The sequence below is a fragment of the Schistocerca piceifrons genome, chromosome 3, assembly GCF_021461385.2.
Source record: "Schistocerca piceifrons isolate TAMUIC-IGC-003096 chromosome 3, iqSchPice1.1, whole genome shotgun sequence".
Taxonomy (NCBI): domain Eukaryota; kingdom Metazoa; phylum Arthropoda; class Insecta; order Orthoptera; family Acrididae; genus Schistocerca; species Schistocerca piceifrons.
This window is the reverse complement of record NC_060140.1, coordinates 643,236,109-643,262,585: the sequence shown is the minus strand read 5'-3', so window position 1 is coordinate 643,262,585 and position 26,477 is coordinate 643,236,109.

Here is a 26,477-nt window from a genome sequence, read left to right as displayed (position 1 = left end):
TCTTGAAGATAATGGTGTTTCGAAACTAGAGCGAGTGCTTACAAATCGTTGAACTCAGAAGCAATCTTAGGAAAAACGAATCGTTACTTATCTCGTTTGTAACTAAATGTGTTTACTCATACAGAATACTATAAAGCTTTTTAAGGATCAGCAATTAATTGTCTTCAACCACTACACTTTGCTCCACCTCATACATATATATACAAAGCACCAGCACCTCCTAGATGTATGAGAACTGAGAAAAAAACATTTACGTGAGGTTGATTTAATTACATTGGCCTTTTAAAATAAAAATCCCTCTTGTCTGACGGTTATGGGTAGCTGGCGGAAAAGTAGGCGTATTTCATTACACTATGTTTGCTACATGGACTTGTCTAATTCTAGGAGTATGTACCTCAATTCAATCACTATGGAAGGCAGTGCTTTTTATACGAATGAATTAGTCATTTGTTCCCTTTTTTAGTGTTCTATTTCTTTTTTCAACACGCGAGCTAAGACTATTGCCTTCTGAAGACGACAGAAATTAACATTTCGATCCGCATATCTTTACGAGGCCACTAGAAAAGCAAAAAAAGCAAATGTACATCAGCGTAGTTCTTTACATTGAAACCAACAAGAAAGAAATGCATGTTTTGCTGAGGAACTTATTTTGTGTTTTCCCGTCTCCAGCGATCTTCAAGTCATGTAAGGACTGCCGATATAGTCAATGAATAACAGGGGAGTCTTTTGTAAATGCTCGTGATATCGTTACATTCTTAACCGACGCGGTGACACCAGTGGTCATAATAATCAGAGGCTAGTGAGCTACAGTAAATATGGCCTGTGACGGTAGCCTGCTGTTTGTTTTTGTTTTGTTAAGGTTCCCTTTGTATAACTCGCCATATGTGTGGCGTAATGACCCGTTTTAGCCTTTTCCAACGTGGATCCATTCTTTGAAGTTTAATGGGATGTTTATTACAGAATATTTCTGTTGGAAAATGTTATGTTGAATAAAGACTTTAGAGGTATTTTGCAGATTTCCTTGAATCTAACGTGAGGGATGGAATATACTCACTGTGGCCGATTCACACTTCTGTAAATCGGGATTTCGTCAAAAAACACCTCTTTAACAGACAGACCGAAAAAATTTCATCTGACGATGATACGTGACTAGACGTGATGTGACAGACTTTCGACCCTTGAACGAAGTTGCCTCTTTCAGTCGGATCTCAGAAAGGCACTAATATTTGTCTTTAACACTATCTACCATCGGGCCTTAGAGGCCTGTCTATAATTTTTATTATCTTCTGTGTTAGCAACTATACATTCAGCGTTAGTGACATTTTAAGACTACTCCGAATTTCTCTTCTTAGTCACAACTTTGGACAATAATATGGCTTTGCATCAATGTGTTGGTTTACGCTTCCTCCCGTACAGTCCTCACAAACGAAGCCGTTAGAAGCAATTTTTAAACAACCAGATGTCTCTCTGCCATCGTCTGTTGCGTCATTAGCTATCGTTGACACGCGTTGTTATGTTTTCAGTGTTCAACATTCCTCCTTGTAATAAGCACATATATAATTAGGTGTATTACTTCCTAACACTTGTCTGTTCTGGATGTGGACAATTTTATGGAGAAGAGGAGCATAACATCAGGAGGTAGGGGAATTGTTGGAGAAGTCTTCTGATTATGAAAGCATACCTAGTGAATTTGAGTGTGACTTATTGTTTTCTCGTAATCAGAATTAAATACGGGCTGCAGCCTGTCAGATTGAAATTTCCGGTAGGCGGAGCAAAATTAACGTATTGAAATTCCAGGGACCTGCGAGGTATTCGATTAGAAAGTGTTATAGTCAAGAGTACGGTTTACCGTTGTCCTTTAGTGTACCCTTCATGGACAAAGTGTGTATATGCACTAACAAGAAGTATCGAATCGTTTACAAGGACTGGCTGGATATATATTTGCATGGAATAAAGATGTTTGTCGGTGTTCTGATCCTGGTTGGTGTTTACAGTTCATGAAATGAAGATACCAGCGTAGGAGTGTTGTGAACGGCCAACCACTGTTCAAAAAAATTATGTCACGCAACCTCCTCTGTCCTATTGCGATAATGTTGAGCATTGACAACACTGCAGCCCCACGTTAACATAGGTCAGCTGACAAACTGGAATCAATCAGAGAAATTTTTGAAATTTGGAAAACCATCCTGAGGGATGTCTACATTCCGGGAAAGTGCACGACCATGGCTGAACGTTCCGAGGGCACTGCCAATTCGACGGTACATATCATCAAATCTGATGGATATGTAATGAAATTCTGCCCAATTTGTGATAGTGCAATGAGGTACTGCTGGAAGACGAAAGTGTATTTGCGAAAGGAGGATGAAACCAGAGCTGTGCGACGTGGAGAGAAAGCTGTGAAAATCCGTGTGACTTAACTTGAAAACTTTGGGTGTAATATCACCCGTGAAAATTTTTTTACGTCTTCTGATGTAGCTCATTATTTGCTGTCAGGGAAAACAAATGTGATCTGCCGCCCGATTTTACCACAGCTAAAAGACGCGAAGTACGCTCTACATAATTTGGTTTTCAACCCGATGGGATGATAGTCTCCTATGTTTTAACAACAATATTACCATTCTTAGCTTTCTTCACGACCAACCAATGGTATCACGATCTTTAATACGATGACTGACGTTATAATGAGATACAGAGCCTCAAAAGGTGTAGTTGGCACTGTGGACCAGAAGACGCGATGCTACATTGTGAACGAGAAATCAAGGACCTGGTCGTTGGCGGTTCCCCTGAACATGATAGACGTAATTATAGTGAATGGACAGATAACTTTGATGATTCTGGCTACCAATAAAAAATGAGACCCCTGTTCAGGAAAGCAAATAGAGTTAAAGAGATCAACGAATTCGTAAGTGACACCGGATCGAGTAAGGGCAGCGATACCTCCAACTAAGACAAGGAGGTGACGAATTTATTGTGTAGAGAAGACAAATACAAAAGGTCAAATTACAATCAAACCTGTAAGGCCTGTACATTCTGCTGTTTTCTGTGGACGTGCACAATCTGTAGTAAGAGCCATATAATAAAAACGCTTGATGTAGGTGAGAACTAACTATGTATCGTTCAAAAGCTACCAGTAAAAGTGTAAAAATTGCCTTTTTGAAAAAGGTAAACTTTAAAAGTATTTAAGCCTCAAAAGTGGTCCACCATTATAGTAGTCAAAATAATGTAACTTTATGTAACTTTAAAAAGCAAGGGGTTCACTTACTTCTAGGTAACGTTATATAGATTTTCTTCTAAGAAGATGATTAAGAGCGTCGGTCGCCATAGTCCAAGCCATTCTGTTTGTTAGCATCACAGTGAACAACAAGAATTTCCGAACAGAAAATCACTCGTCAATGCTGGAAGCGTGATATGCACTTTCGTGAGATGAAGGTCACGGATTACCGTTCGAACCGAAGATAACGCTGATGCATTGTATTTTAAATACAGATTTTTAAGCTCACGTAAACTGTTAGTACGAGCTACGAGAATATTTGTGGTAGCTGTTTACTGCCTGGTCTCAGCAACTGAAAGTTCGTGAACGTATCTGTTCTGTACATTGGCTCATAAATCCTACGGAGCAGGTCGACATTCGACGAAAGTGCAACAACGGGCAATTTTAACAACTCGATAATACTTGTAAGGTCAGAGCGTATTATTTAAAGGAGGAAGTTATGGTTTATACAGCATAAAATAGTGTGCTAGGTCTAAAGACGGAGTAATTCACTGTTGCATAACGTTTGCTGCTAGTAACAAGTAATAGATTGTTCTTACTTTGAGGCTTTTATAACGTTCATAGTTAGTAATATTCCTAGGATAACTAAAACACATTTACAAATATTGAATGATATGTTCACTGCCTCTAGAGCCATCGCTATGTGGACCTTGGTGCAAAGCGTCGAGAAGCATGTGTCTACTTTCTGCATATTCTCTTTAATATGCCAGAGGATTTTCCGCAGGCTCCCCGCAATACACAACGTGCCGCGGCTGTGTATATCTCTAGGCGCCATCCACATTGACTGCGGTTCTCGCAGATTGCGAATGGTACCTCTTTCAGTATGCACCGAACTACTGCCTTTTCACGATTTGTATTCGAAAAAGAGTTTCTGTCTTGTTGCACTGTATCCGAATAATTCCAGTTTTTGGAGTCGTACGATAAATTCAGGTCATATTTCCGTAAAATATATCGGTACACGTAATTTCAACAACTTGCCCTCAAGAACGGAGCTACTCTGTAGACGTTTGTATTGACGTGCTTTACGGGAGCTTTTCATTCAAAAGTCAAATATTTTTACTTTCGGAGGCGGTGAGCTCAGTCTCAGAATATACTAACCACACCCCGAGAACTCTGAGAGATTCGTTAAAAAAAGAACATATCAGGAATTGAGGCTGAGCATTTCAGCGGTTTCAACCCACAGCCCGATGTAAAATTCCGCAACTTTATGAGAAAAATCTTATTCACGGCTAATATACGAAACGAGGTAGCAAACGTACATTCTTTGCTAATTAGCAACCTTAAATAAAGTTCTCGAGGTTTCTGGAAAGACTGTCTAACTTATTAGAACCGAAGCTGTAACGTAGGTCGTTTAACAAATTTATCATTAAAGGTATTGAATGCAGAGTTTCCCAGTGTAAGGGAAGAGGCATTCGGCATACACTAGCAAAAAGTGCATTTTCAACGTTAATATAAGTAAATCTTCATTATAAACTAACGTACTGTTACCAGAGTCAAAAATTTGGCACACGACTTTCCGAGATACTAGCATCATGAGGCACGTTTGCAAAAAAGTTCATCCATTTGTTGCATGCAACGTCCTGTTTCAGCTTTTTGCGATATGCGGATGTTTGTTCGTCATAGCTTGCACTAGTTGAGTCGCTATATCTCTACTAATATTAGCGCCTCGTTCTTACTTCGGTTTCAAGATGATGGGCAGGGTATGCGTCGAAACTGACGTGTCGATTCGTTCCATCAGTGTCAAAGTATTAGTAATTCGGGTTGAGACGATTTTATTAGCGATACGGCCATCGTGTTCCACAACAAACACTTTAATTGATTGTACTATAAGTATGATGGTTTACTTATATATGGCCACTACAAGGTAATTACGAGTGTTGGAACTTAAGTAGCGGTACCCGTTGCCAGCGATGTGGAAGGCGTAGTAAGCCGTTAGCAAAGCCTGTTCGGTTGATGGTGCGAATGGAGGCCCAAGTTCCCGGGTTCGATTCCTAGGCCACTATTTAGGTTTTTCTTATTTCCAATATAGCAGAAGTGCTTCACTTCGTGTACTAATTTTGATGCTAACTTTATCACTGATTTCATCACTATTACGCCCCATTACTTTCCCCTTCCTTTTGTTTAGTCACAGCCTGTAATGTGTAACAATTCTAGTATTCATTCCTTTCACCATATTCTACAGTTCGTACTCGCTTTTGGCGTAGACAGCAGTTTTATTATTTATATCCTTTCTCCCTGTGATGTAATTCTGTGTTTTATCCTTCGAAAAATTGTATTTCTATCATTGCTTCTTCTTTGTATAGATTGAACAGTGTTGGCGACGCTTTATATCCCTGTCATATACCCATTACCAACCAACCTCTTTATTTTTGATCCAAGTTATGAAACGGTATTAAGGAAGTAACACGTCCGCAGCTCGTGTTCTAGTGGCTAGCGTTGCTGCCTCTGGATCACGGGGTCCCAGGTTCGATTCCCGGCCGGGATTTCCTCTGCCCGGGGACTGGGTGTTTGTGTTGTTTCCATCAATCATCGTCATTCGTGACACTGGCTGAACTGAACTGTGTAAATATTGGGACTTTGTACAGGTGCTGATGACCGCGCAGTTAAGCGCCCCACTAACCAAAAATCATCAAAGAAGGAACAGAGTTTTTGTATAGTGAACTTCATAAATTGGTGAATGGTTCTCGCTCTGGGCTGTAACCTCGACATGGATATTCGCCATGACAAAGCATAGAATTTCATAGGTAATTCATTATCACCCTTTAGTCACACACAGAAGGTGATCACAATCATATAAACAAATAAACCCCTTAACAATTTTAAATGGCCTGCGTAACAGCAACGTCCTTGTTGATAAAGAGTCAGGGAGAAAGAGAATGAAAGAATAATCCTGACGTAACTAAAAGTTATGGATTTGTTTTTATTTTACAATAAGCTTGAACATTAGAGGAATTATTCTTTTGTATTGAAAAGCAGCGATCCCAGCGATTTATGCTACTGCATTACTATCTTGAATCACTTTCCAATAGCCGAAATGATGATAGTATATCTGGATAATATCCAGTCTAGTCACATTAATGTGACCGTCTGTTAATAGCCCAAATAACCAGCTCATGTAACGCGGACCGTTGCGAGACGTGAAGGATGGAGGTGAGCGAGCTTCTGGACGGCAGCGATAGTGATGCCGACTCCAGTGCCGTGGCCAGGTTTCTCAGCTGATGATCCGTGGCGCTCGTGTGTTGGTCTCACAGATTCTCGATTGGGGAGTTAGGTGGCCAGAGGAGATCGGTAACCTCATCCAAGTGGTCTTCGAACCACGCACTTACACTGTGAGCTGTAGGGATACACATGGTCCCTAGGGATGGATATATACTTGTAATCATCCACTGTGCCTTTCAGAATGACAAGGTAACGCAGAGATTGCCTTCGGGCGTGGACCCTTCGGACGATTGCAGGAGGGTGTTGGCTTTCAGATGTTTCACGCTGTAAACGCCAACAGCAACCTGTTCGATAGGGCTGAAAACTTGATAATCAAGCAAGGTCACCTGTCGCCACTCAGTGGGTGTCTGTTGCCGCACTGGTGTGAAAATTTCAGCCTTCGTCGGCGATGAACAGCAGTGAGCGTGGTAGCATGAATTAGGCACCTGCTACGGAGGCTCATATGCGGCAACGTCGTTGAGAAGGGAGTGTTCATATGGTTAGTCAGGTGTTCAAAAGCTCTACGTCTATTCACTCGTACACATCTCCGCAGCCGCCGTTCAGCTCTCGTAACTATAGCCCGTACTGCATCACAGTTGCTTCAGGATCAGTTTTAGGCAGCGCCATTTTGCCGCGCACCGTATACTTTAATCATGGCAACAGGCGAACTGTGGTCAAACTTAGCCGTTTCGGAAATGCTTCCATCCTTGGCCAATGATCATGCGCTCTTGGATGTTAGAGAAGTCGCTGCATTTTAGCAATACAACACTGCCCTTTTCTTCCCCTCTACATGCTTTACATACCCTCCAATTCTAGTGCTTCCACCTGCCGTTTGTAAGCGGTCATTGCACGGTGACGTCGAACACAGGCCGGGTCCGGTATCAGTTGTAAAATCCCGTCTGTATACTCTACAGCAGGCAAACTATGCTTGGTAATGATGGGACGCAAATAAATTAAATCGGTTCAAAACAAGACTAACCTACAGATTTACTATTTTACTTTATTACTGATATCGTGGGGAGGCAGACTCTAGATGTTCATTGCTACATATTCGCCTCCAGGTGCTTCTTCGACGATCACCGGGATTTAGATATATCTTGCCTCTCGTCATTAAAAAAGTCCGGCTCTGTTGACCCGGATAAATTTGGAAGTGCTGTCTTGCCCGCCTTCTTTGTGAAACACGTTATTGGTCGTAAGATTTTTACTGGTTTAATGGACTGTAGCACATCATCTGTATCGACAGTGTGTCCAGGAAGGTACAGCATAGTTTTCTCTCATTCCTCTTGGATATCAACGAACCCTAATTTGTAAGAAGAATTCATCAGCTAGTTTTGTCGACCGTAGGCTACGCGTATAAGGCACGTTATCAGTATTTTGCGTCTCTCGGTAGCTACTAATGTTCATACGACGTCGCTGTTGTGTAAGTCAGTCTGGCGGGATACTTCCAGTTGCCACCCCTTCTTGCGTGAAGTGACCGTGTACTTACATTCCAAGCATGAGAGGACCGTTCAGTCCTTGCTGACAGACCAATCTACAAAATGCATTTTCCTTACTTGAGACACAATACTTTCTATTTATCTGCGCTTAGAATGCAGCTCTACTTTCCACTCCACTACGATGAGGCTTTACGTAGTAGTATAATGTGCTGAAAACAGTATTTATTTCCTTACCGTATGTTTTAACCACAAGTATAAATAAAATACAAACAATGGTACATGTAATTTACAAACAGACATTCAAATCTTTAATATAATCAGTTGCGTCATTCATTGACATCGAAAAATCGTCGAAAGTTCCTCGATAAGCCCTAACGGAACAATTTGTTACAATGTGGAGAACGGTTTGGAACTTGGAAATTTGTGGTAAGGCCTTATGGGACCAAACTGCTGAGGTCATCGGTCTCTAAGCCTACACATAGACCGCGTTTCTGCCATGGTTGGAGCGTATTACGTTAATTGTTGTCCATACGTTGCGCGATTGGTCGAAGACGGCGCGTTCCTTTCTCATGCAGCGCAAGTTCTGGCAAAGCAGTATCCATCACGTCCCCAAGAGTCAGTTATTCTAATCTGAGACGTGCGCAGATCCATCGCTGTATCCAAGGATGGTTTTCTTAATCGAAGCCGGTTATCTTTTAAGACAACCGCGTGTAAATGCATAGTTAGTTGCTGGTCTGCTTGTGTGCTTTGAAATTCACGGAGAACAGAGAACATTTACTTTTTGTCGATGACCAGGGGGCAGAATGTGTCTCAATACGGGCAGCCATTAGACGAGGGTTGATCAAAGAGTGCCACTAATAATTCTCATAGTTTTGTACAGCTATGCGTCAAGTGTTCGTCTGTGCATGTGTGTGCGTGGGTGCACTCGCGAGGTTTCGAGCTATGCAGGAGCATACCGTATACCGCAGTAGAGTACACCAGTTCAAGTGCTGAAATGCGCGGAGTTTCGCAGCGGGACCTAGATGCTGATTGTGGTGAAGTAGTCAATCACCTATATGCAGCTGGAGATGTCTGTTCGCTGCTCTGTTGCACAAATGAAACCAGCTGTCTCTGGCCCGAGTGAGTTTGATATCAGTGTCCATTTCCGAAAATATGTTCCCATTATCATCAGACGAGATATTAATAAGGTTTCTGTTTCTTCAAAATTTTAGTGTTCCATCGCCAGCAGTCAGTCATCGGTGCATCCAACCTTACAAGATCCCGTTTCATGCATATTGAAGATGTGTAAATTAAACAGGAGTGCGATGAGAAGAGAGTCTGAGGTAGTCCATCATTTAGCGACTGTGGAGAGCTTGCAGTGTTGCCGACTCGAAATGACCTGCTGGTAAGCTTGCTATTAATTTCAAGTCAGATAGCATCCATGTGGGTACACTGACTAATGACAAAGAACTGGAAACGTTTGTTGCTAGACGATCTTCTAATCCGTTGGCTAAAGCACATGTCGAAACAATGGAGACAAAGACATTCCTGGTCACAAAAGAAATAAATTTATGCAACCATGTCATTGTCTTGTAAAGCCTCCTGCTATTTCTTTCGTCGAAAGTCTTTTCTGTTTTATTGCACCAGCTGTGTTAACAACATACAATCTAAAATAAGATATGGCGTTTCAGTCTTCGATCGCTATTCTTTATTTTCAATTACTGGTTTCGGGATAGCTGCCCATCTTCAGACCACATATTGTAGTTACAGAGTAACTTATGACAGCGAACCGAGTGTTCTGTACGGACAAGTTACTCTGTAACTACAATATGTGATCTGAAGATGGGCAGCTAGCCCGAAACCAGTAACTGAAAACAAAGAATAGCGATCGAAGACTGAAACGCCATATTTTATTTAATGAACGATCGCGGAATTCCCATTGAGACAGTCATGTCTAGTTTGGATAAACATACAATCTGTCTGATTATCGCCCATAATGTTCTATATATGGTCAAGGAGTTAGGGGTCTTACGATCGCGCTCATCAGAAGGTTGAAAACAATTTTGTAAGGCATACTGATTAATATAAAATGTATGTGTTGCTTCATCTAACTGGAAGAGCATATCTTACTCACTTTGTAGGGGCAGAATGACGTTTATGTGAGGCGTATCCTGCATTCTTCATCCTACACTTTCCTCCTGCTACCCTACTAATATCACAAACAACGCACAGGTTCCATAAGACCAGTGTCGCTGTCTGATACTTTAGTGGCTGGTCTCGCGATTCTCGTTGCTCTCCTTAAATCTTGCAAACGACCACCGTTGGGAACAACACAGAACCTACTTGCATCGTTAATTATCACTTTTTCTCACAGTTCGTCCCTCCAGTTTCAAACTCAACAGGGGGCAACTAATCAATTCCATCAAAAAGTACGCTGCTCACTTTGCAGCTCTGCAATTTTTGTAGAACATACCAGTTGGTATGCCACCGCCGACGTCCGGTCATGGTGGTGAAATTTTATGTATGTTACAGTTCTATGGAAATAATGTAGTAAGAAGTGTCCGAGGGAGACCAATCGGAACGACAAAACTTAGCTATCGCCTTTGGATTTGCTCGTGGCCACACTGTGCTTGTAGATGCCTGATTTTTTGGTTTACCTAGATCAGTAGCTTCCAACTTTTTTGAGACCATTACCCCTGAGTGTGATCAGATGTTAGTAAGATACACACCGTCCTATCCATCCCTCTTCCTACCTCCACCATCATTATCCTTACAACGCACAGTGATTTGAACACTTTTATTTATAAAATAACGAAAGATAAACGACATTCAGTCTTACAAATACAGCAACTAATGAGTCAATGAGACAATTGGTGCTGTTTGTTTATAATTACATTTTTACGGAAATATGACGCAATTTTCAGTGCATCACCAGTGTTGTCGGAAACTTCTTCTCAAAAATTAAATCTATCCACACCGAGGGTAGTCACCTGTAACAAAACACCACTTCTCTCCATACCGACATCTGTTTGGGAATTGTAAATTTGTGGTAAGTTCCTATGGGACCAAGCTGTTGAGGTCATCGGTCACTAGGCTTACACACTACTTAATTTAACTTAAACTACCTTACGCTAAGGAAAACACACCCACCCATGCCCGAGTGAGGACTCGAACCTCCGACGGGGGAAGACCCGCGAACGGTGACATGGCGCCTAAGACCACTAAACGAATGAAGAAGCAATATGCGATTAATTGGGGTACTACGTAAGCACGGAGAAGGATTTTTCATGACGAATGTGATATATGTGTCTCATTTTTACTTTAATATACGTATTTTAGAAAGTTCAAGTATGTGCAGCACGGATAAGCCCTTTTCATGAGGTATTACAGTATATATGACGCATTTGGTTCAAATGGCTCTGAGCACCACGGGACTTAATTTCTGAGGTTATCAGTCCCCTAAAACTTAGAACTCCTTAAACCTAACCAACCTAAGGACATCACATACATCCATGCCCGAGGCAGGATTCGAACCTGCGACCCTAGCGGCCACGCGGTGCCAGACTATGCGCCTAGAACCGCTCGGCCACTCCGGCCGGCTATGACGCATTTGTCTCAATTCTACTGTCATACATGCATCGTAGAAAGTAGAAGTATGTGCATAGGCTGCATACTATGTGAAGGAGATGTTTCTCATACATTTGATACACAGACTGTAACCTCCACCACATTGCGTCACACGTTAATGCAAATAGTTGAAAAAAAATGTAGTTATTGGTAACGTTTATAGTCAGCTCTATCGTCTTATGAAATAGTAATAATAGGAATGATCTACTAAATTTAATTTAATTTCATGACTGAAATACAGTTGCACCCTTTTGCTTTTCACCTCAGAAATTAAATCCCCCCCCCCCTCCTTCCCCACGGTTTAATTACCACCAGGTTTTGATAGATGGGCTGATGAATGTCAAAGAACGGTGTACGGAGCCGGCCGGAGTGGCCGTGCGGTTCTAGGCGCTACAGTCTGGAGCCGAGCGACCACTACGGTCGCAGGTTCGAATCCTGCCTCGGGCATGGATGTGTGTGATGTCCTTAGGTTAGTTAGGTTTAATTAGTTCTCAGTTCTAGGCGACTGATGACCTCAGATGCTAAGTCGCATAGTGCTCAGAGCCATTTGAACCGTTTTGAACGGTGTACGGCTCGCAGCTAATAACACGGCGTAGGAACGTTGGTTGCAAAAACAGAGACCATGGACGAGTATGACAGCTAGTCGGTAACAATCGGTTTGAAATGCGGTAGGAAATGCTGCTGTAACTGAATGTACATCCAGCTGAACCTAGCCAGCATTGAGAAAGGCACTTTATTAATTGGACATCTGGAGCCGACTACCTCGTAAAATGTGTGTGATACATACATCCGCATATCTTCTGCAACGCAAACAAATTAAACTCTAGGAATTATCTGACTGGAGGCTCGACGATTTGTGATTTTGCCTCTTTTCTAATTATGAAACGCGTAGAGTTCACCGACTGTCCAAGGATACGTTCAAAATGCTTTGTGTGGAGGGTTGTAGTTCATGTCAGATGTGTCTCTGTGATGTTATGGGTTGGGTTGAGCCGCACGAACTGAATCCATTTGCTGAGGTTACCGTATACGTGAAAATGGCTCTGAGCACTATGGGACTCAACTGCTGAGGTCATTAGTCCCCTAGAACTTAGAACTAGTTAAACCTAACTAACCTAAGGACATCACAAACATCCATGCCCGAGGCAGGATTCGAACCTGCGACCGTAGCGGTCTTGCGGTTCCAGACTGCAGCGCCTTTAACCGCACGGCCACTTCGGCCGGCTTACCGTATACGTGAACCAGCATGTTTATTTCAATATTTCAGTTGAGAATTGTTGGCCTTTCATCTTTAACGTTGTGATTAGGCTACTGTGGACACTTCGGTTCTGCAAGCTGGTATAAATGTGTTCACAGTGCTGCACGCTTAGGTTAGTTACCCTACTGAATATGGACTGGACCTCCACGTCATCCGATCTCATTGCCACAAGAAGGATCTTGGACTATTTGGAATAGCTAGTGAAACATTGCAGTCCACATCTCTGTCATTTTTTAGTGGGTTCACCTGGGTATGACAGCATGGTGGAGCCTGTCGACTCCCTCCTCGCCGAATCCGGTCCTTTGCCAGGGTATGGAGCTGTGTCACGTGGTATTAGTGTGAAGTCTCCTGGTGGGGTGACTAATTTGTATACGAACACTGTCGTGGCTCAAGAGAACGCCATCTTCCTACAAATGGACCTGAGTGATCTCAGCTGTGTGAACATGGTGTCACATTATGTAGTAGTTTGTGCTGCCACAGCTGTCTGAGTACTTGCGATTTCTCGCCGGAAGCACCAATGCAGGCGCGAATCTGTCTGGAACATAGGAAACGAGTAAGTGCATCATTCCTGAACGACCAGCGCTAACATTATTGTTCAGCCCAAGCATGATGATCAACACGTTATCTCCAATCGCTCGTGGAACTCTAGTTTTCCCTCGCCGGAAATATCCTTAATGATACGTTTCAGCTACCAGTATGCATGTCTTAAATGTTTACTAACTGTACACGATACTGGATATGACAAATTACTCTAACACCGAGCCGTACCCAAATGTCCGTTGGATCTCATGTCACGTGTGTTTTATTTTGAATGTTTTACCACTGAGTCCTACGGTACTAGGCTACTACCTTCAGTTATGCTTTCCATCTGTTGATATTTGTGGCTGATATGCACATTGCACTAGACGAGAGCCCTTATGATTCTAAGAGTGAATATGCTTTTCTAAAAGAATTAATTTTTGTTCATGGAATTTAGTCCATTCTCTGGTTGGCATTTGTAGCTATTTGGCAATAATTTGTTCAAGAGGTCTATTTTATTTCCCAATAAGACAAATTTATATGTTTAAAAAACAAGGTAAAGGTTTAGTAAATATTATTCTAAACTTGATTAGCTGTTATTTTCCAATCTTATCAAGCTTCTTCCACAGTCCATTGAATGGGTGCTTGGATAATTGGCGTAATTTCCCCTCTTCATGTCCCAAATGAATCTTATGCTTCTCAGATAAGAATTTACAACAATCCACTGTATTTGAGTGTCAGATATCTGTGGGTTCGATGGTGCCACCAGATAGATCTCACTCCTTCCATATAAAATTCGGGGAGGCAATATTCCGATGCGGGTCACTTTGTAAATACGCACCTATCTGGTCACCTCGCCTACCCCCGACCCAGTCTCTTGCAGATAAAGCACCTGAAGATGACGCGAAACTCTGTTCCCGTCGCCAAATACGCTCGTATCGTAAAAAGCCTCCCTACCCAGGCACTCTGCAGGGACCAATTCCAGTGATCCAATACTTATCTGGCGTAACTGCTGCGAAATTGCCTCTCCTCCATACCGCAAGGACCCAGAAAATAGGCCCTCCACTTTTCTGCGGCGATTTTAAATCTGTCAGAGTTGTAAATTGTGGGTTCTCGGAGATCTTACGCGGTATTCGTAGAAGATAAATGTAATCCATGTCTCCACTCTCATTGTTATAGCGCATCATTACACGCTGCTACCAAACGAATTATTGGTGGGACAGAGCGAAGCAGTTTAGTTTTGTTACTGTGAGTATAATGCTATACTGTGACATATACCTAAAACTGTTGACTCCTTTCCACCGTTGCTATGCTGCTATTCGTGAATAGATTTCGTAAACTATTTCTTATCGCTCTCCTTTCAAAATGTACAGCTTCGTCTGTTAAATTAACTTGCATATGGCCTCTTTAACTACATCTTCAAGTATTCATAGAGTGTGTATACAAAACCCAACACGATTTGTATAACTATGAATTTGCATAGTTATCATTATGCTACCAAAATATAGATAAAAAATAAGAAGTAAATTGTACGTCAAATGCTCTGAACTTGTGACAGAGTTTTCATAACTGAAACCATAACCAATGCATGCGCTAAAGCTATCGTTTGGAACCTGATGACGATGATGTGGTTGGAATCAGGCGGCCAGGTAATAACGATATTTTTCTTTTACAACGTTACTTTCTTAAGTTATGGTAAGCTGTCTGCTAGCTACCTTTCGGAAGCGATTGCAACTTGTCATTTCCAGTAAATGTAATCTTTCAATTTGTAATGTTTTCCCTAACGTGGATCCTGAAAATAACCGTCGCTGATGGGAACGGACGAGGGGGCACAGCTTTTAAGGCACTGTAATTTCACACAGAAAGGCTGGGTTGCCAGCCGCAGTGGCCGAGCGGTTCTAGGCGCTACAATCTGGAACCCCGGGACCGCTGCCTCGGGCATAGATCTGTGTGATGTCCTTAGGTTAATTAAGCTTAAGTAGTTGTAAGTTCTATGGGACTGATGACCTCAGATGTTAAGTCTCATAGTGCTCAGAGCCGATTGAACCATTTTTCAAAGGCTGGGTTGAAATATCATCCTGGATAATGAAATTCATATTTCGCAGGTTTTGCTTAAATCACTACGGCGTATACTGGAACTCTTTGCTTTGAAATCACCAATCCGAATTCCTGCCCAAAATGTGTTTTCATTCGGCAGTTAAGTGTGCACGCAAATGTTAGACCGTGGTTAGGCGAGCCCGTTGAATTGTAGGTTCCAATATACTGGCTAAGTAATTCCAAGGTCCGAGGAAGAGCGTGTATGGAAAGCACGGTCGCGTTCAAACTAAATCTCGCAATGGGGACAGCCTTATTTCTATGCACCCATATGCGTCATATAATCCAGCTCATGGATCAACACTGATATTTATCTTTCACAAAATTTCGAAAATAAATGTATAATTTTCGGCAATAAGTAAACGTTACTGGAATTTGTGTTCAGCGTTGAAAGGCTATTAAAAGTTAATTGGCTACAAATTTGCTCAAGACAATACGTGACGTACTATGTTCATGTATTAATCACGGTGTTTATAATTCCTTTATATATTGTATATTTCCTTGAAGAGTACATTCTTTCTACTACTATAATATTTACGTCTGTTCACTTGTCCATACCTTAATTTCGCCGCAAGCTTGTTGCTGTGTATGGCCAGACACTGACAGTTATTAGAATTAAAACAGAACTAATATTATTATATATACAGGACATACCAGAGAAATGTGTACATATTTATGTGATTATTTCCTCACAAAGTAACAAGACGAAAATAACTTAGCTCCATAAGTGATTTATCGTTTAATTATTATATATTTTCCATTTACAAATATCAGCTTACAGCAATTATTCAAAATTGTCCCAATCCTCATAAAATTTTCAGAATGGCTTATCTCTCGTGTTTGAGGTCGACAGACAACATAAACGTTCCGTGCTTGAAATGTTTCATTCTACAAAACACAATTAACTTTTGTCACAAACCATTTACAGCTGTATCGCCATAAGACGCTCAACAGTTAAATGTTTCATGACTTCACTTGGAACTAATTATGTGCTACAATTACTTCAGTTTCTCATCTTGATTCGTCCTTTTGCGTTATTTTGCTGTCACGGACAGAGAATTCTTTCAGTTTTTCGTGATCCCCAGTTAAATGTAAAGCTAATCTCATTTCCTCTATTCCCCGTTAATTTAATCTGTCCTCAGTTTACTCTCAGTCCAGAGTGTATACTCATTATACTGTTCATTCCATTCAACAGGTGGTGCAAATCTTACAAAGTTTCACCTCCGAGAGCAATGCCATCAGCTATCTTACACAGATCTCTTTTTGCCCTGATGTTAACCCCACATACTCTTATTTCTGTTATTACTTTCTCGGCATATAAATTAGACTGCTTCTTTCAATTAATCCTTTCCACTCCGACCACGAATGTTTTTTATAGGTCGACAGAGCCTGTGAATGTATCTTGATACTTTTTGTCTTACTTCCAGTATCAAGTGCAGTGTTAGAATAGCGTTGATGGTGCCTTTATCTTCATTACAGCTAACTGATTAACATCTAACATATCCTAATACTTCTGTTCCACTCTTCTGTTTGTTATTCCCGTCAGCAACGTGGTTGCATGAGTTGTCAGCTGGTTGTGCGATGGTTCTCGTCCTTATCTACGTTGCTATCTTCCGCAATAAGTGGATGACACTTTTCTGAAACTCTGATGGTTTATCTCCAGACTTACAGACTCTACACACCAACGTTTCGTTTCAATGTCACCCAACGAATTCGGAAATTTCGAAGGAACGTCGTCTGTGCCTTTTGCCTTATCATATGAACCGTTACTTAATTTTCACTAGTAACGTGGGTATTTTCGGGAATAGGTAAACAACACATATTTCTTTTTCCCCTGTAAACAGCCCAGACATATAATAGTCCCATTACTGTGAATCAACACAGCAGCATCTGACACCCGAAAAACGAAGTACTTTATCTCTTCAGTAGTCGGAATATGTCTTCATCTACATCTACATCTACGTAGTTACTATGCAATTCACACTTAAGTGCCTGGCAAAGGGTTCATCGAATCATTTTCATACTACTTCTCTACCATTCCACTCTCGAATGGCACTTGGGACAAAGGAACACCTAAATCTTTCAGTTCGAGCTCTGATTTCTCTTATTTTATTATGATGATCATTTCTCCCTACGTAGGTGTACGTGAAGAAAATATTTTCGCATTCGGAAGAGAAAGTTGGTGATTGAAATTTCGTAAGTATATCTCGCCGCAAAGAAAACTACCGTTGTTTCAGTGACTGTCTTCCTCTTCCAGCTGCAGGCAGTAGCGGCGCTGACAGGTGGCTGTGTTGGGGCTTCACCGGCGGGTCTGACGAGGAGGGCGCCCGTTTGCTTCTCAGCCCTAATGAATGCCCTCTCGACCCAGTGCGACCTCTCTTGTTTAGCAGCGCGTTCTGCGTGGTTCGCCGACCAATCGACGTGTGCCTCAATGTACCTCGCTGACTTAACGCTCTGCAGGTACCGCCAGTTGCTCAAAATTATCAGCTGCCATTTAAAAATCTACCGTATAAGAGGCTTACTCGTTCGGGTGTTAGGATTTGTTGACTATATTAGAGGTAACTAATTTTAAAGCTATGTTCGTTGTGGACGCATTTGTCATAACGCTTTGACATTTACTTTTACTTCATATTAAACTTCTAACTTTATATTAAAACTAACTGACAATCCCTGCATTGCGTTGGTATTCGTTTTGCCAGTTTTCTATTGGGAAGGAGACCAAAAATTAATTTTGTTGTAAGGTTTCTAGCCTACTTTTGGTAGCCAAGAAAAAGTTGTAAGCTAAGCTTTCATTTGATAAGTCATATTTTTGTTTCTATATTGGATATTCTTCAAACAGAGGATTTCAGTATGCCATATATTACGCCGCAAAGGTTCTGAGTACAAGCAATGAGATCTTAGGTTGCTAGTACCTTCACAGATACGTTGGACTGTGGTACCAGTCTCCTTGCTGTAGCATACTAAGAGAAGCTAGTGAGTGTGGCTATGCTACTGAGCGGTCTGAAGTAGCTTGCAGATAACAGAGAAACATATGAGTAGGTTGATTTGGTAAAGATTAATTTGGGACGTGAAGATTTCCAGAAATTGTTATTGCTGAATTGTTTGCTGGAGTACAATTAATGATGCGTTTGCAAAACGGAAAGTCTTAGTGGGATTTTTCTTTATTGCTTCGGATTAGTTAGTTCCATTGTTCAGACGTGATTAAGGAAAATTATTTGTTCATATGGCTTGCACCACTCCTTTATCAGTCCAATAACTAATTTCGTGGCTGTTCAAATTTTTTAAAAGTAATTCTTTGTAAATAACATTTTAATTGCCGAGGAACGACTGTCAGGTTTCGTAACACAGCTTTTAAAGAACACTTAATTTCTTTTTAGTCATTTAGCAGGTTCAAATTCCATCACCTTCTCCTCACTGTAGACAAACTAAGTTAAAGCTTAATGCGCTTAGCACAGTCTCATGTCCTTGCACTGCACTGCGCAAGGTTTATTTCCCATTTGGTCGCTGTTGCTTGTGATTTTTTTAAATACTTCAATTCGAGCAGTACCGAGTACCCGTTGTTACAGGTATGCCATGAAAGTTGTTTGGACCGGTCATATTGCGGTCAGGACAGCAAATGTCAAGCATAGTTATCTTCGGATTTCAAGACTAATATTGGGTTCAGTTTAGCTGAAGATAAGTTGAAACTTAGCAACATACCCTACAGGGCTAATGACAAGATTAAAGACGAACAACATCAATGGACTCTGGTCACAGAGGACCTGTCACAGAGGATTGATACCAAAACATTTACATAACCGCCTGTGATGTATGAAGCTACATTGACATCTGATCTTACATTCTAGATTTTTCATCTTTCATATCAGTGTAACAGAAACGTATGGTGAGTCGATCTAGTGACGATAGAGGTGGCAAATGGAGGAATCGACTGACATAAGAAACTTTGATAAATGGCAGATTCTACGGCCCACCATTTAGAACAAGCATAATGGAAGCGGCTAACCTAGTGGGCTCTTCTCGTTCTGCTGTTGTGAGGGAAAGTGATTGAAGGACAGTAACACCACGAGTGGGAGACTAGGCGTTTCACGTCCTCACCTGAACACAGAATGTGAATGTCGGAGGCTTACCCGCCGTCAACACGGTGCAGGCCCTCACTGTGGTACACGTGTCGACAGACCATCATGCTTGGGTACCAAAAAGTTTTTCGGAGCAGACCATTCAGCGCACGTGGTAATCTACAGCAGACGACCCCTTACACTCAAATCCAACGATGTTGTGAATTATAACTTCAGTGGACTCTGGGTCATCGAGATTAGACCGTGGATCAACGGAAACGAATCGCCTGCTCACAAGAGCGGCGTTTAATGTCACACAAGGTCGATGTTCGCGTCTGAATGCGCTGTTCGACGCATGCACGGAAGCAGGCTCATGTGGGATCTATTAAACTCTATTGGATATTCACGTGGGCTTCCGTAGGAACTGTGGTAGTAATCGAAAGCATCATTAAACCTGTGGACTATATTATTCCTTCATGTTTGATCTATGCCCTGACTGTGATGGTATTTCAAATGGTTCATATGGCTCTGAGCACTGTGGAACTTAACATCTAAGGTCATCAGTCCCCTAGAAGTTAGAACTACTTAAACCTAACTAACCTAAGGACATCACACACATCCATCACCGAGGCAGCATTCGAACCTGCGACCGTAGCGGTCGCGCGGTTCCAGACTGAAGTGCCTAGAACCGCTCGGCCACCTCGGCCGTCTTTCTTTATCAAGGTGTAGTAAAGAGTGTCTATGAGAAGAACATTTATTTATCTATGCAGGGTAATTCCATTATCGTGTCACAAATTTTCATAAATGTTGGAGACGGGTAAGTGTATCGACTGGAAATGGTTCAAATGGCTCTGAGCACTATGAGACTTAACATCTGAGGTCATCAGTCCCCTAGAACTTAGAACTAGTTAAACCTAACTAACCGAAGGACATCACACACATCCATGCCCGAGGCACGATTCGAACCTGCGACCGTAGCGGTCGCGCGATTCCAGACTGAAACGCCTAGAACCGCTTGGCCACACCGGCCGGCTATCGACTGGAAGATAAGGACCTTGGTCCGAAAACGATCCAGCCTAAAGTTATAAGGGAAACTCATCATTGTACCTCTGACAGTGAACCCTATTAGAGCACTCTTTGCTTTCCATATTTCGGTAAGAGGTAGTGTGGACCAAAACAGAAACACAAAACCAGCAGACCTAGGCTCTAAAATGCGTACCATTCGAACTATTATCAATGGTTCGTCTTCGAAATTGTGAAACGCATCTCTTCTTCTTTAATCTGTTTCATTTCCACATTTTTTGTGGTAGTAAGGATCAAAAATAAAAAAAGGAAATAAATAAAGACTCTAAAATGTGTACCTGAAAAGCAAAGAGCATTTTTCATCTTCGTCACTGTGAAGCACGTATCTTGTATTGAACAAGTGCTCATAGCGCTTAAGGGATGCATTTCAAAGGCCATATTTACCGGAATTATCTCCTTGTTTAGGACCATACTACTACCTATGATGGTTACCTACGTTACAGTCTTGGCAAACAACAATATCAATATGTATTCCACTGTCAGTGGTACCAGAACGATATTCGCTTAAAACTTCCGACTCGCTCCTTTAAGGAAATGGTTCTCTTACCTCACATTGATACATTTACCGTTGTCCATCATCCCTGTAAGTATGTGTTATTATCATAGAATTACCTTGTACACTCAAGTATGTTTTGCCATATGTTATATATACTCTGGCGCGATAATGCAGTACTCATTACTATGCTACAGTCGAAATCTAGATGTGCATTACGTTACGGAGTTAGAGACTGGCTACTGTCCATCCTTCAGTTTGAACAGTGTATAATATTCGAAGCACCTTTAGGATTGTATGATTCTACTGTGATATACACACGAACATAAGGATACTTGAACGTCTTTTCATCGCGATTCACTATTAAACATCGCCATAAATGAACCACAAGTATTAATATCATTATTGTTACCACTGTTATTTTTCAAAGAAATAAATTTCATTGTAGCAATGCAAATACTTGGTGAAAGATTAAAAACAAATTAATGACTCTAACATTGTATTCTGCTGCTTACGCCGATTGCTCTTATGCCGCTGCTTCACGGCTGGCGCGCTCACGCGGCATTCTGAGTGTTGTGACCAGCCGAAACTACTTTCGTCTCTACACAACTGTGAGTTCTCTGATTTCTCTAGGGGAAGGCTCATCACACTAGAATACGTTAAATGATTTACTTAATTCTGACGCACTGCTTTGCCATAAGAGTACTGGGTAATTTAGAACTGTCTCAGCTTACAAAGCATTACTTGATGCACAGTGCATTTGCAGTGCAAATGTAACATTTGTGAAGAACATTTCATCTGAAACTCGATAATATTGACGGATCTAGCTGAGGTCTCGAACTGTGGCAGAGCTGTCGCTATCTCGCCACTACACCGACCTCAGTGTAAGGACGCTGCTGCTACTGAGAGGGAGGTGTGGTCTGCTGATGAGACTCACATACATCGTCACTGACTGCAACAAGCCCTCGCTAAAGTGTGTGGTGTCGATTCTTGTTGCAGACTTTGATGTTGCACCGAGATATCTGAACGGTACCACACAAAGGTCTCGTAAAGCAAGATTGACTGGGGCAGCCCTTCTTACACGTATGTACGCGTTATAATCGATTGGATAAAGGGTATAATTGATAACCAGTTGGGGGTAGGCTTCACTTGTAAGATCTGAGCGTGACGAGGTGATCAATAAAAAAGTCGTTCATGCTAATAGAAACGAAAATAATGAGGCGCCTCATGATGAAAAGTGTACGAGCCATTGAGTACCGTAGACAAGTGGCCGTAGACAAGAAGTCGCTTATTTAAATGAATGAGTAGCATTTGATGGAAATGAAACGGAACAGGAAGCTATGTAGGAGTACCGTAGACAAGTGGCAGTAGACAAGAAGTCGCTTATTTAAATGAATGAGTAGCATTTGATGGAAATGAAACGGAACAGGAAGCTATGTAGGAGACAGTTAAAAATGGCTACCAGTATTCGCCCTATAGAAAAACGAAGTGACGTCATAAGGGATAACGGCTCTTCCACAACATTTCATTGTCATATCAATTATGCAAAGCGCCGAAGCACTCAGCCGTACAGCGCCTGGCCGCTCCGAGCATAACGACCCCTGGAAGAGGATTTGCAGACACGGTGACAAACACTGCGCCCCAGCAGGCGTGCGGGAGGAGGAGGTGCGGCCGCTACTTGTCGGCCCAGCGGACGCTGCATAATGTATGGCGAGGCTCGGGGACACGGTCGCCACCTTTCCGTGGCACAGCTATGCCCACACTCCCAACCACAGCCATTAACGCCACCACAGCTCCTGGAAACTGTCCGCCTTTTACGGTTCGGTGTGACATGAGTCTCATTTAACACATGCTGTCTTTCGCCATGTGTTAATCTTCTTCGCATTATCCGCTGTCTCTCCAGGTAGGCATTTTGTATCGGATTTGGTAATGTTAGCTGTAGTTGGCTTCTGGATGCTCCTCCTGCCTTCACTTCGGGAGAGCATACGTGTACCCTATATACCTGCCTCTATAGTAAATCACAAGTTCAAGTGTGAGAGAACGTGTTCTAAATGTTAGCGTAGCGAGTATCTGAGTAGTGGTTAGACACTGGACTCGCATTCGGGAGGACGACGGTTCACTCCCGCGTCCGGCCATCCAGATTTAGGTTTTCCGTGATTTCCCTAAGTCACTCCAGGCAAATGCCGAGATGGTTCCTCTGAAAGGGCACGGCCGACTTCCTTCCCCATCCTTCCCTAATCCGATGAGACCGATGACCACGCTGTCTGGTCTCCTTCCCCCAACAACCAACCAACCAACCACCCAGTATCTGAGTAGGGAGGTGACTACCAGCCAGGATTTAACTAGTTTGATATGAGAAACCACCTAAATGTCACCTACAGGTTGGACGGCATATCCGCCCCCAGCGTTAATCTGTCGCACGGATTCGGTCCTGGGCCGCACGCCTTCTCGTCGCTTTAACGCTCTCCGCTATCTGGTGAGTTCCCGCTTAATGCCTTGCCATACTTTGATGAGTACAGCTCATTGAAACAAATGTAGTCCAAACATAAGCTTTACGAGTCACTCTCGCGGGAACGAATGCTGGGTCAACCCGTTCTTTCTTACATGTCGGATATGGCTATGTTCAATACACGGTCAGAGAAGGAAAAGATACGTTGACTACCGAATAAATACAGTAGAAGAAACTTTAAAAAGTGTCCAGTTACCGGCCAACGAAAACAGTTTCAAGGGTTCACTAGGTGGAACACTTCTTCGACTCCAAGTGCAATATTGGGTCACCTCCCCAAAACACATTGAAAAAAAAAAATGGGAAAGAAGGAAAATGAAAACAAGGATGTGCGAAGTTTGCAAAAAACACAACGTACTTAATGCGAAGTGATGTCTACCACAATGGTTTCGAAACTACCATACCATGCAAGACTATAAATTCTTAAAGCTGTAGGCACTTTCGTGTAACAAATTTGGTGCAGAGGAGGATTTACTTGTATAATTACAATTTTGTTGAAGATACCTACGTTTAAGAAGAAGAAGAGACACCTGAAGATGTCCAGGTTATTTTCTATTAATACATATACATATAAAAAAATTAAATTAGTGTTGTCGTCCACATGTGCAGTATTACGTGCAACAAATAACCATTTAGCATCATAATTTTATTCCGCATGTCAGCACGTATTGCGATTGTCCCGCGCATCATGCTAGCCTTTTTTGCACGCGTCTTTTGCAAACGCCTGGGCATCGATTTCGTCGAATTAAACAGTTAGAAAGGTTCAAATGGCTATGAGCACTATGGGACTTAACTTCTAAGGTCATCAGTCCCCTAGAACTTAGAACTACTTAAACCTAACTAACCTAAGGACATCACACACATCCATACCCGAGGCAGGATTCGAACCTGCGACCGTAGCAGCAGCACGGTTCCGGAGTGAAGCGCCTACGACCGCTATGCCACAGCGGCCGGCGCAATAAGTTTTCTTTAACCTGAAATTATGTACTGCTTTAATGTCAAAAGAAAGTTTAGTAAGAAAAATGTGGTGTTGTGAAGTTTGTAAAAGCTGGCGCTATCAGTTTTCTCAAGAGCATTTGTGAAATGAGCCAAAACTAGAAGGGGAGATGGCTAGAACATGCTATTGCGGCGAGTAGTGGTCTCATGTCAGGCTCCTTAGTTACATGGCGCAATAAAGTAAGCTTACGCTACTAAGATAAAGCTTATCAGTTCACAGTTCGTGGTGTCGCGGTCGCGCTCTCGTTTTCCGAGCATGGGGTACCGGTTTAGATTCCCGGCGGGTTCAGGCATTTTCACCTGCGTCGAGATGATTGGGTGTTTGTGTTGTCCTCATCGTTTCACCATCATTCATGAAAGTGGCGAGATTGGACTGAATAAAGGTTGGGAATTTTGACGCGTGCTGATAACCGCGCAGTAGAGCGCCCAACATTCCGAAACATCAACATAAAGCTTATTTTGCGTTCGCCCTTCTTGGTGCAGCGTCAGTTAAAAGTGATGTAAATCTAACTGTATATTGATTTCTGGCGCATCTGAAGGGGTATAGGAGAACTATTTAAGTGAACAACTGTTGCGAAAAAAAGTTATTGGTACAATAACTGAGTTTGTCATAACCGCGTCCGACCGCCTCGCCTTTCAATTTTATCACATCTCTCGGATGTTCTGGTAAATATTTTCCTCGCCACTTAAAAGTGACGCAATTTTTTTTAAAATAGTCGTGTACAGAAATGTGAAAGTGTGTGTGTGTGTGTGTGTGTGTGCTTCTGCGAATGTGTGTGTGCGTGTGTGTGTGTGTGTGTGTGTGTGTGTGTAAGAGAGAGAGCGCAAAACAGGGAAGAGGAAGGGAGACCGACATCAAGAAAGTAGTAATGGTAAATATGTAAACACCAAAAACCGAAGTCACACAAGTGCGCATCTTCCTATATCCTCATCACAACTACTTGCATTTGCTTCAAGATCAAGTATTAAACATGCCATAATCGATAATTAGCCGCTTATGATGATTGCACTTTCCTCAAGCAAACTTCAAAAGTGGACATATTCTTCAAAGCTGAATAACACATTGTTACTGACTGCTGATATTGCCCCTCCCACCACTTCTCAACATATGCTCGTTACTGTGACCATGCCGTTTCCCTAAAACTCGTGCCCCACCTGTGAACGGATGGCATGATGCTCTCGCTGACCTGTGGCTGTTATTCACCGAAACTTTTTTGAATGTCAGTGACGATACGCTTGGAAAATTCAGATGAGAAGTCAAAGTCCTGATCTGCCAAGCAGTTACTTTTGGAGCCATATCTTCTCCATAGATAACTTTCATTTAGTTCCCGTATCTTGCAGTTCAGTTCATTTTTAGGATTTCGTACCAGTCGGTAAAAACGGATTACTTTGTTGCCCGTCTGTGTGTCCGTCAGTTCAAATTCTTTTTTTTCCCCAGGAAACGATGGACTATCAATATGTAACTTATGTCACGTATGTCAACGGTACATTGGCATTGCAAAACAGTGCGGCTTATGAGTCAATACATTCAAAAGATACTATCATTTATGTTAATTACTTTGGTAAACGTAAACTCACTCATCAGAACCTACAGGCCACTTCTCATTCGACTAAAATCATGGAATTTGAAAAGAAGCAAAGTTTCGCTGTACAAGTAAAAAATCGGAAAAGTGTGCAAGGAAAAAAATTAGAAAATTGTGAATTTGTAATTATATCACAGGAAAAAAATTGTGACTTCTTATCTGTCTATCTGTGTGTCTCTTAAGCTCTATTTTTCTGATGAATTGGTAGACGTATCGTTGTTAAAATTTATGCCACATACTGTTGTCTTTAGTCGTTGGATGTGTAAAAATGTTAAACTATTAAATCAATTCACTCAAAAGATACGGCCATTTATATGACATATAATTATTGTCGCATACTGTGTTTAGCATACCCTGTACAAAATTCTGTTCCCGCTTGCAC